This window comes from Schistocerca cancellata, chromosome 4, assembly GCF_023864275.1.
Source record: "Schistocerca cancellata isolate TAMUIC-IGC-003103 chromosome 4, iqSchCanc2.1, whole genome shotgun sequence".
Classification (NCBI taxonomy): domain Eukaryota; kingdom Metazoa; phylum Arthropoda; class Insecta; order Orthoptera; family Acrididae; genus Schistocerca; species Schistocerca cancellata.
The window spans coordinates 125,990,728-126,003,290 of NC_064629.1; the positions used below are offsets into that span (position 1 = coordinate 125,990,728).

A 12,563-nucleotide genomic window follows, 5' to 3' on the forward strand; every position below is an offset into this window, starting at 1 on the left:
AAAATGCTCCAAGTTTTTTTTTCGATAACTGAATTGTTTATTAACTTGTAAAAATCTTTTTCAAAATCAGAGGACATGACAGCCCTACGTTCGGTCTTTAATTCAAAGCACTCTTTCAACCAGAGAGACTGGTTGAAGGAGTTTCCACGGGTGATACTAACAAGTTACATCCCCAAGCTGAGACACTAGTGGAGATTTCTGTAACGGATAATATAACGTTGTTTGTTCCCCAGAATGTTAACAATTTCGGGTTGGAACCATTTCGAGGAACTAAGTACTTTGGACATAGAGGCAAGTCGCTGTGCTCATCATGCAAATGGGTGGGGTATTCCAGCTCTACCTTGAGGAATTTTCCCTCATCAGGATCCTCAGCTACATTTTTTATCTTTTCCTGCAAACTGGCGATTTCCTGCTCAGGCAGGCATCAGAATCCTCCAAATGGTAGACTGCTCATTCATTCGTGGGTCATTTGCCTTGACCTACCTGTGCACACGGCAACGGTCTTGCCGCAGTGGATACACCGGTTCCCGTCAGATCACCGACGTTAAGCGCTGTCGGGCGTGGCCGGCACTTGGGTGGGTGACCATCTGGGCTGCCGTGCGCTGTTGCCATTTTTCGGGGTGCACTCAGCCTCGTGATGCCAATTGAGGAACTACTCGACCGAACAGTAGCGGCTCCGGTCAAAGAAAACCATAGTAACGACCGGGAGAGTGGTCTGCTGACCACACGCCCCTCCTATCCGCATCCTCAGATGAGGATGACACGGCGGTCGGATGTCCCGATGGGCCACTTGTGGCCTGAAGACGGAGTGCTTTTTTACCTGTGCACACACTGGCAATGCCTCTTACGAATCTCGTATTCAAGGAAGACCAACATGTCACCATCGGTCAACAGTTCGATGCTTCTTTAACAATCCATCCCACGACAGCCCCGGCGCGGTGGAATACAAGGCAGGATCCAGATAGTATGTGCCCAGGCATACACTCTGGAACACCTTGAGCTGGTATCTGTCATTGTTCATGCATAATCTGGCATATTCCCTTAAATTATGTATGCCGAACTCATGCCAAATATTCACCGTATGCTCACACTCCACATCGGTTATGGTTGTGACTGTTAGTTTACTGTACAATGCGGTTATGTCACACAATGTGGCTTCATGGAGTCTCCCCATCCAATCCATGTATTCGTGTGGAAAGGACTCCTTCTTCCTCACAGGCTGAAACTTTACATCATCGTGATATGCGGCTCTGATGATATGCAGATCTTCAGGACGCATCATCCCAGCAAGATCTTGAAGAGACCTATGCATAAGTGAAGCGATTACAGGAAGAGTAGCGTTATTCTTGACGTGATTCTCTTTGAAAAAGAAATGTAGGTCCAACAGTGTCAGATTTGACACGGACTTTATCATCCTTCAATACGACATCACCTAAGTGCTAAACTAGAAAACGGGAAACATACCCTCTCAGATTGTGGAAAAGACGGGGATGGGCCATGGTAGTTGATAGTTCAAGTTGCTTGCATTGTGAGCTGCGCCAAAGAATGTCATAGTTAGACGAAATGCTCTCTACGTGGAGTTTCCGTTTCTCTGTCCAACGCCAGCTCACAAATATGACAAAATATGACAATCAACTGCCTGTTCATACATCATTATTCTCCGAGTGAGTCGTGGAGACGTTATCGCTATAAATTGCATCAATTTCTCATGTAAGTTTTCGAGTTCAGTGAGTAACCATCTCTCAAGATTATCTCCAACATATGATTCGAATTTGTTGCTATTAGAGTCATATGAGCATACAATTTAATGTGCTGTCACATACGGTACATGCCGTTCTGTGAAGGTAGGAGGCACAGGAGTCACCTGCACAACACGTCACAGGAGCTAGGAGACACTCGAAGTCGGTGTAAATGACGGAGGAGCACCGCTCCTGGTGGTGTAAGTACCTTAGCTTTTATAAATTTTATCCTCGGTGGGCATCTCCACACATACAGTTTCCTGGCTCGAGCAGTGAATCAGGTGCCTTTCAAGATACTCTCTCTTGGTAAAGGATTTGAGACAGCTACAGCAAAAATTTGTCTTATGGAGTGTTTTACTTCGGGTGCTTACTGGATAGTACGGAAAAGTAGAGGGGTCAAACTACTTTATACTTCCTTGTTTTACACAGTGTGCTCATTGTCGTATTCATCTTCTGGCTTACGAACATCCAGGTTGTATACATGAATCGAATAACTGGAGTTCTGCCTCTAGAATTTTGGAATGTCCTATATTTACAGGGAATGCGATGACTTGGAAATTATAATGCCTATGGGCATGAGATGTATTGTATTTAACTGTATGATATGAATGTTCAGGCTAATTTCTGTCGCTAGTCAGAAGCGACCATGCGAAGTAATAATTATCATCAAGTTTCTGGACAGCAATCCATCCCTCTTTCAGCAATATATCTTTAGGAAGACAGATGGCTTCAAATGGCTCTGAGCACTATGGGACTTAATATCTATGGTCATCAGTCCCCTAGAACTTAGAACTACTTAAACCTAACTAACCTAAGGACATCACACAACACCCAGTCATCACGAGGCAGAGAAAATCCCTGACCCCGCCGGGAATCGAACCCGGGAACCCGGGCGTGGGAAGCGAGAACGCTACCGTACGACCAAGACAGATGAAACTTGACTCTCCAATAAGTGTATCAAAGATATTCAAGTATATATTGAGATGGAATACATGGCTGAGCACGTTACCAGATTCCCTTTTCTGCATTTCGGAAAAATTTCCCAATATGACGCTCTTGCTAAAAGTTCCGAACCACTCTGTGATTGACCCACCCCATGATATCACACCAATAGCCCCGCAAATTTGAACCATGCTTTTCTCTTCAACACCTGTATCGTTGCCCTCTGGTGGTGTTGGTGGTGGTGGTGATGCTGCTGCTGGTGGCGGATGAGTTAGATCACCTACAGACCTGATATGCACTTAATGGCAGAATAGTAAAGATTGTTGACATATCCCAAGAGTTACCTTTCCAGAAATGCTTCACAAGCATTAAATAAAATTGGCCAATCTTGGTAGGATGCATACGGGTTATCAAGAGAGATCCTGTCCCTAAATGCGCCAGCAATCGCAGAGTAGTCAAATGCAGCTGCAAGACTTACTTGGTAACCTGTAACAGCACAGGTGGGGATGCTGCTGCTGCTAGACCCAACATGTTGTGTTGGCGATCTCCTGTGATGGTGATGCTTACGAGATGGCCCAGAGCATGGACAGCACTGCCCAGAACACAGAAAATGGGCCATAGGTGTGGTGCTATGCCACTGATCGACCTGGGCTGTACCGCAGACGTCGATAGACCCAGCTACTGCATGGATGGTAATGAGTACATCATTGCCGATGATGATCAGCCCAGCTCCTGTTGCACAGGCATCTGCTGGTACATCATGGGCGGCGGCAGACTGGGCTGCTGCACCGCCAGTTGATGGTACAGTCGTGGACAAAACGAGCGGGACCCCTCGCCTTTTCGTTATGCTGATCCGCACGGCTTTGAAGTCTGCTACACAGCATAACAGGCAAGGCGACGAAGTGCTACCGACATACTATGCACAGGCGTGAAATTGACAAACTATCTGAACTTTTTTAGACTGTTTTCAATAATTTGTAAGACTATATTAATGCTGATTAGTGTGTTAAATACAACACGTAAATATAAGAAGGAACTGAAAGAAGAAACGCTAATTGGTATGAACTGTATCAATAAAAATGAATTTCAACTTATCGACATAACATAACTGTTTTAGTAAGACATAGAACCCCAGATTGTTACGAATTAGCAAAATATTATCCCCATTCGGCCGCGAAACGGTCTGTGTCAACGTTCAGACCAGTCATACTGGATTACCGTTGCTGACCTACCATGAAAGTGTGCAAATTTAGCAATGCGTGAAGATTCATAACGAAATTCAGTTAAAAATCATTCAGTGCCACACTTAAGTCAATTCCATTATTGACAGAAGCGGAAAAAGTAGGCAGTAACATGTATGAAATTCTACAAGAGTGTCATATTGACATCCACAGGGCGCCAGTACAGAATAAAGGTAGCGATAAAACGTATTGGGGGCGCGAGAATTTCTTAAAATTGCTTCAGTGATATTCTACCTGCCTCCATCGAGATTAGAACCGAAAACAAACCAGACCTTCCTTTCACTACGTTAGCAGATAACCCAGGCAAACAGCCCTCTATTATTACCCCAGACATGAATAAGCCGGCAATTTCGCAATGAAAATGGCAAGCCGGCCGCGGTGGTCTAGCGGTTCTGGCGCTGCAGTCCGGAACCGCGTGACTGCTACGGTCGCAGGTTCGAATCCTGCCTCGGGCATGGGTGTGTGTGATGTCCTTAGGTTAGTTAGGTTTAAGTAGTTCTAAGTTCTAGGGGACTTATGACCTAAGATGTTGAGTCCCATAGTGCTCAGAGCCATTTGAACCATTTGAAAATGGCAAAATGATCTGCAGTTTCTGATGCATAGAGCTTTCTGGACTCAAATACATGAATTTTCTTCCTTTATGTCACCGCTTATGTGACAATCATTCGGGATGTTTATTGAAACAACAAAATACTGTTATTAGAGAGTAAATTTAGTAGGATAATTCTGCACCACCCCAGGAAATAAACGGCTACATACCTGCCAAACGTATTCTACACTGTTTCGAATTCTCCACTAGACTCGCCACAGCCAGAAAACGTTCATTAGCCGAAGTGTTTCTTAAGCTAGCTAGCAATGGGAATGTTCGCACCTCTAAAACGCGGTGGCATTAATACTGGGATGTGAATTACCACGTGTATAGGCAAATGGATTCTATTTGCATTCTTGTAAACGTGACTTAGATCGAATGCGTAGCTACGATTAATATGATGATGTATCGAATGCAACTAGAACATTTCGAATAAAGAGTAGGGGGTGTTATTTATGCGGCCGTCATCTTCAGTAGCTGTCGTAGCTGTTTTCGTTGTTAGGATTTCGACACCTAAACCGGAACCCTGCTAGTCTCACTTTCTTGACCGTCTATCGGTCTACCCAACCCCTAAAACCCGTTTACACCCAGAACGGGTGGACATAATAAGCGGAAATGTATCACACTTCTTGCGGTAACCGGTTCCTTGGTGGTGTAAAAAAGTGAGCTTCTATGTCAACGCAATCTAAAGATACGGCCGCCCGCATCTCGTGGTCGTGCAGCAGCGTTCTCGCTTCCCACGCCCGGGTTGCCGGGTTCGATTCCCGGCGGGGTCAGGGATTTTCTCTGCCTCGTGATGGCTGGGTGTTGTGTGCTGTCCTTAGGTTAGTTAGGTTTAAGTAGTTCTAAGTTCTAGGGGACTGATGACCATAGATGTTAAGTCCCATAGTGCTCAGAGCCAAGATACGGCCGTTTATGTAAAGAAAATTTACGCGAAAGGTCAAACAATGGGTTCAAGAACTATGCGACCAAACTGCTTATGTCATCAGCCCCTAGAACTAGAACTACTTAAACCTAGCTAGCCTAAGGACATCACAGACATCTATGCCCGAGGTAGGATTCCAACCTGCGACTGAAGCAGCCGTGCGGTTCGTGACTGAAGCGCCTGGAACCGCTCGGCCACCGCACCCGGCGGAACCCTATTCACCTCATGTATAATGATAAAATATACTGTCCATTGAGGATAAACTGTATTCGCCAGCAACTCAGATCGTTTGATCACGGAACTTTTACGAAGCTACATTCAAACTTTGTTCGAAGTCGTCTGCAGTATCCATTTATAAACATCCTAGGAACGTCGTATGCGATAGCCACTTCTGAAGACGCTGGCAGATACTGCAGTACCATAACAAGTAGGTAAGAATTTATTGTTATTTGTCCATGCATGACACTTCATTTCAATATTAATTTAACGCGCCTAGGTGTTCGTATATGGCTGAAGCTAATGAACAAAAAGTAAATAAACAGCAAGCAACGTCGATGTTCAAATCAAATGAAAGTCACATGTCGCAATTACAACATTATTTCGTTGTTACATCTACATGACTACATCAACAGGATTTCTTTGCAATCCATACTTACGTGCCTGGCAGAAGGTTCGGACTATTTCTCTACCGTCCCACTCATTAACAGTGTGCGGGAAAAAGGATCACCTAAATCTTTTCTTGCGAGCCTTGAATTACATTATTACTATGGTTTCTTCCTGTGTAAGTTACCGAGGAAATAATGTTTTGGCATTCAGAACACATGTTGGTGATTGAAATTTCGTGAAAAGATCTCGCGGCAACGATAAACGCTTTTGTTTTTATGAATGTTACCCCAACTCGATTATCAAATCTGGGGCCCTCTCTCCCCTATTTCGTGACATTACAAATCGTGCTACCGTTCCTTGGACGTTTTTGCGTGCACAGTCAATCACGTCTGTCAAGGATGTTATAGCAGTGGACGGACAAACGTAGTGTAGGCAGTGTTTTCAGTTGTCCTGTTGCATATTCTTAGTGTGCGGCCAATAAAACGCAGTCATTCGTTTGCCTTCCCCACAAAAGTGTGTTTCCGATCGTTCCAGTTTTAAGTTTTACTGGGTACTGAGATGAACTGACAGTGCTTCGACTTGTGTTTTGTCATGTAACCGAAAGTTAATTATTGTTATTGGACGTAGCTTTCGTGTTTAATGTATTCGTCATTCAACAGAGTACACTCCTCGTACACCACACATAACTGTTTCAAAGTATTAAATTGTTACTGATGTTACCAAGTTGCAGTAGTCATCTTAACTTGCCGTTTTGAAACAAAGGAAAATATTATAGCGAAATTTAGCAACTAAGAAGCGGAGTATCCAAATAAACAAACATTTCCGGTTTAAGTAGTTGCAGTAGGTCTACTACACAGTAACGTAAATTAGGAGCAAAGTCCATTAGTAGATCGTTATCAGGAAAACCAGCCCTCATAAAGCAAAATGCCACTACAAGAAAGAAAATTTCCAAACATGTCAATGAGTAGTCGAGGAAAGTGGACGCATTCTGTCTACTGAATTCTAACGCACGCCACTTACGAGGGGACACGCCAAATGTCATACCCCGATCTTGCTGAAACTTCGCTCAGTGAAAGAGGGGACAAAATAAGCGAACACGTGTCTCGGCTTATCTGCTTACACTCTACCGCTTCTGAGAAAACGACGGTCAAAGTGTTCAATGCTATAGTGTAGATACCTCTTAGCGGGTAAGGATTCAACTGAAGCGGTGGCTCTGCGGCTACTATAGCGACTTCGGAACTTTTCGCTGCGAGTTTGAAACCCGGTTTTTCCTTTTTTTCCCCCTCACTCTCTGAATTATCTACGAATGTTTATTCCAATTGATGTTGAAACACTGTTGTCGTTATACGTCAGTTATTTTACTGTGTAAAGAAATAAGTTAAAAAGGGAACACATAGTGCGTAGTGGGGCGATCACTCTGTTGTAGAAATAATTCAGAAGCCAAGATCGCTTAAAAACTGTTTACTGGATAACCGGTTTCAACACACTAAAGGTGCCATCATCGGATCTGAATGTAGATTAACATTTATAAACCATTTGGATATAACGATACATGAGGCAGACCAGATTATTTTAGATCAGCTTGTCTCATTCGTTTATTATTTTTTAAATCCATTAATTACACTTAAGTTAACTGGCGAATAATGACAACATTATTTCAACATAAATTAGAAAAAAACATTTGTAGATAATTCTGATAGAGAGGCAGGAAAAAAATAATAATAAAACAAACCAATATGGTCTCGAACACGGGAATCAAAGTTAAGAAGGAAGGACGGTAGCCACTGAGCCACCGCTTCAATTGCGTTCTCGGCTGCAGAAGGTATCTACACTATAGCAACAGCGCGTTGATAACTTTGACCGTCGGTTTCTCGGAAACGGTCGAGTGTCTGCAGATAAGCCGAAACACACGTTCGCTTATTTTGTCCTCTCCTTCACTGAGCAAATCAGCCTATGACACCTGGTGAGTTCCCCTCGTTAGTCGAGTCGCTTCTTGCGCCCGGCGAGAACTATGTATGCCTCAGAGTAAACTGCGCCATTTGGAAACATGGCGAACGGGGATAAACACGTTTTCCTTCTTATAAGGCAAAGCTAAAATTCACGAAGTGTTCTTCAGGTTGCCTCAGATATTTCAGAAATGTTTCTTGCGTTAGGCCTGCCGCATATGCAAAACGTAATCATTTCATTTCATGTAATATTTATCAGGATAAGACATGACAAGAGTGGACCAGTCCCATCTGAGAAAAATTACAGATTCTAAGTTGCTCCACTATGTAATGACACGGGTACGGGCTTGCGATCTCTCGTTTATGCCATCGATTTCCGTATTACACATACTTGGCCACTGCGTTGTGGCTGCCATCGTGGAGGAGGCAGTCTGTTTCCTGCTAGCGCTGTTTCCGCAGCAGATATTAACCGCGACGAATCATTCAGTCAACGCTAAATGGTCCATCTAGCTGAGGCAGACAAGGGCGCTATAATAGCACTCTATGCAGAGGGATCTTCAAATGGCTATATAGCAAGAACTATGGGTCTTCACAAGTCGACGGTAGCCAGGTGGATCAGACGAAAGGAAGAGAGTGGTAACCTGAATGGGAGGCCTCATGGCCGTCGCCGCAAAACAGCAGCAGCTCAGGATCAGCAGATACGCCGTTTCAGTGAGAACCACCCATTTGTCAACGCACGACAAATTCAGCAAACTTTGGGTCTCAATGTTAGCAGTAAGACCGACACTCGTCGTCTAAGGGAAGGTGGACTGAGAGCAAGAAGTGCTGCTGTGAAAGAGACATTGACTGTTTCCCACAGAAAAGCTCGCCTTGCTTTTGCTGCTGAAAAGTCGACAAACCTCTCCAGTTTTGGAGGCGAGTGAGTTTCACGGACGAAAAAGTTTTCTCTACGGCATCAACCGGAAAAGTACTTGTTTACCGGCCTAAAGGTGCTGGGTATAATCGAAACTATATTTACAGTTGCCGAAGGAGTGGCAAGGAGTCGGTAACGGTATGGGCATGGATATCGGCCGAAGGGTGTGGGCTCCTGTGAGAAGTGGAAGGAAGATTCGATGCGCGCAATTACATATCAGTTCTGGAGAACGTGATGTTGCCTTCTGTGACAGCAAGATTTGGGGATGATCAGATGATGTTCCAACAAGATCGCTCGCCTATTCATATGGCACGTGTGGTTAAGAGGTGGTTCGACGATCATAGTAATATTACTGTAATGGAATGGCCACCTAAAGGAGCTGACATGAATCCAATTGAGAATATTTGGGCAGAAATGATCAGAGTAATACGAGAAAAGGGGCAGTCACCGTCGACTCGCCGACAGCTTTCTGATGTGATTCACGACGCTTGGAATGAGTTACTTGAATCTCCTAGTTATGTGGCTCGAGTTGTGGACTCAATGCCCAACAGACTTCGAGCTGTTGTGGAAGCCGAAGGAGGCTATACACGATACTAAGCAGCATTAGCAGAGGTGTTTTTTTTCTGCCCTTCACCAATCAGCTGTAACAGCTGTTTCAACCTTTTTTTTTACGCAGTAAGTGGAACGTGGACAAATAAATTACAAGGTATGTAGTATTTAATTTGATAAGAGAAGAAATACCTTATATATTCATGCAGTCTCTAAAAAATACATGACACACGTGTATGTGCAAGAAGGGTCCAAAACAATTCATCACAAATGAAAAATATTGAGGAGAAGCTCGCCGATGAAGGCGTAATTGGAGAACAATGGTTGGGCTAGAAGGAGAGCTAATGAGGCCCGAGAAAGCAGAGAAAAATCAAATATCCAATAGACTTTGAGTCGTTGTCGCAGCAGAGGGCGGTTGGTATATGCAATTCGGAGCAACAGGAGAAGAATAGTTTTATTTACTGATTTTTGCGGCTTTATTTTGTGACGGCTAAACAGTGCTGCATCATGAGACCCACAATTTGTCCACTTGTCCACATGTGGCTAAACATCAGAGGTATAAAAAATTTTGAGAGGTTGCGAAGTTCTCGGGAAGAGTAACGTGTTTTAGACAAGAAGATGATTTTTAGTTCATTTCATTTTAACCATTCACACTATGCTTTGACATTCTAATCTTCGATTTCATTTTATTATTATGTATCTTTTCTTCAGTGAATGTCAACGGTAGTAAGTTTCAAGATATGAAGAATAACTGGAAGTTTTTAATTTGTGGAATAGCGTATTTAACAGTTAATATTTTCAACAAATCTTTAGTTACAGGACATATTAAGAAGCAAGTCAAAAATGGCATTGTGGAAAGATCAGGTTGGTCTCCAAAGGGTAACGACGGTAAAATAGCAAATACGAAACTATGGGTAACAACTATTGTTAATCGTGAGGAGCCATAATCGATATGCCACTACTCTGTAATTGTATTTCTGAAGTTTATCGTCAATCCTAGGACTGAAACCGATACTCTGTTTTACGTAAAGAAATAACCTTCAAAATTTATTTAGCAACGCAGAATATTAAATCATAGTTTATAGATCAGGAATCCAACTGCCTTTAATTTTATTCTCACGGATGACATTGAGACAGTAAATAACAAGAGAAATAACAAAACTCTCAGAATCAATATAGAGAATTCAAGTGTTCAGTGGATTCAAAAGTTTGCTGTAATAGCGAATAATTGCTTTTACTGACTCCTTCATGCCTACGTTTTCTGTCAGACAATGTTTGAAACTAGGACTAGCAAGGTAAACAATTTTTCCACAAATTTTCAAATTGGAAGTCGGAGAGCCAGTTACATAAATTACGATGACAACAAACGTTTTTCAAGTAAACTGATCACAGGAGGCATCCAACGCATTTATTGTGTGTTACATGCACAGTATGTAAACTGGCAACGCCACCAACACACAATACCACTAACAGGGGAACATCCCCATCGCACCCCCCTCAGATTTAGTTATAAGTTGGCGCAGTGGATAGGCCTTGAAAAACTGAACACAGATCAATCGAGAAAACAGGAAGAAGTTGTGTGGAACTATGATAAAAATAAGCAAATTATACAAACTGAGTAGACCCTGCGCAAGATAGGCAACAACAAGGATAGGGTGAGCTCAGCAGCGCCCTGATCCCGTGATTAGCGTGAGCAGCTGCGGAACGAAAGGTCCTTGGTTCAAGTCTTCCCTCGAGTGAAAAGTTCAATTTTTTATTTTCAGACAACTATTATCTGTCCGTCCGTCCGTCCGATGCGAGGTAACTGCGCCGTACTATGATGACGCTACACCTAAACAAACATCGAAACACATGACGTAAGTCGACTACAGCGCACGGAAGAGAGAGTATTCCTGCTAACGAGGCTCCCTGGCTGGCAGTTGACTGTTCGCTACTTTGGACGAGAGTGCATTAAATACGTGAGATGCATTCCGTGGGCAATATGAATACAGCAAATACAGCTTGCGACTTCAATAACAATGTCAATGAATATTTTCCGAACTGTAAGGCATCGGAGTGTTCCTTAAGGGATCGAACGATTGTCGAACATTTGTATGATTATTTCCTACATTTGTTGATAAACAGTACGTGTGGTAATGATTGTCTAAAAATAAAAAATTAAACTCTTCACTCGAGGGAAGACTTGAACCAAGGACCCCTCGTTCCGCAGCTGCTCACGCTAACCACGCGACAACGGCGCTACCGAACTAACACTCTGTTTGATGTTGATTATCTTGCACATGGACTACTCATTTTGTATATTTTGCTTATTTTTTTTCATAGTTCCACACAACTTCTTCCTGTTTTCTCGATTGATCTTTGTTCAGTTTTTCAAGGCCTATCCACTGTGCCAACTTATAACTAAATCTGAGGAGGGTGCGATGGGGAGGTTCCCTTGTTAGCTATGAACCAACTGTAGCAAAACGGAGCATCCTCGTTATCCATGTGATGGATAAGACGACTAATTCTCAACATAAATGTCAATGTGAGCATCAATTTCTGCTGGAACATGCTTACTGGACCAAATAACATACATTTCCTACGTCTTCAATGCGAATCATGTAGCAAATGTAATTTAAAGGACATAAAAATATCGAGTGAATTTACTAACATAATTATGAACCACTCACGAGCATAAATCGATGGTCACATAGTTGTCAAAAGTATTCTACAGTATTGCCATTGTCCATTAGACTAGCAGCAGGAAGAAAACGTTCGCTCAGCTGTGCTGGGATATCTTGCACTGACGAAGCTCGAGCTTCGAAGACGCCACAGCATCGTCTGCCACCATTTCATGGGAAACGAAATATTTCAAGTATACAGTCTTAGACATAAAAACTGACCGCCGGCCGGCCGCCACAGAGACTAAGTCCGAGTCGTTCACTTAACGTGGCCAATAAAACACAATCTGGCAACACTGTTAGATGCGGAAGTGTTAGGAGGAAGTGTTGTCTACTTCCGAGATGTTCTCGGATTGTGTGAGCCCGTGGTCTGGTGGTGGCGGCACGGTAGCTCAGTGTGTTCGGTCAGAGGGCTAGCTGCCCTCTGTAATTAAAAAAAAAAAAAAAACTGAG

General features: G+C 43.2%; 1 pseudogene; it reads left to right on the top strand.

Moving 5' to 3' along the window:
- The first annotated feature begins 493 nt into the window (after positions 1-493).
- On the top strand, positions 494-611 carry LOC126185551 (5S ribosomal RNA; annotated as a pseudogene).
- Positions 612-12,563: the final 11,952 nt, after the last annotated feature.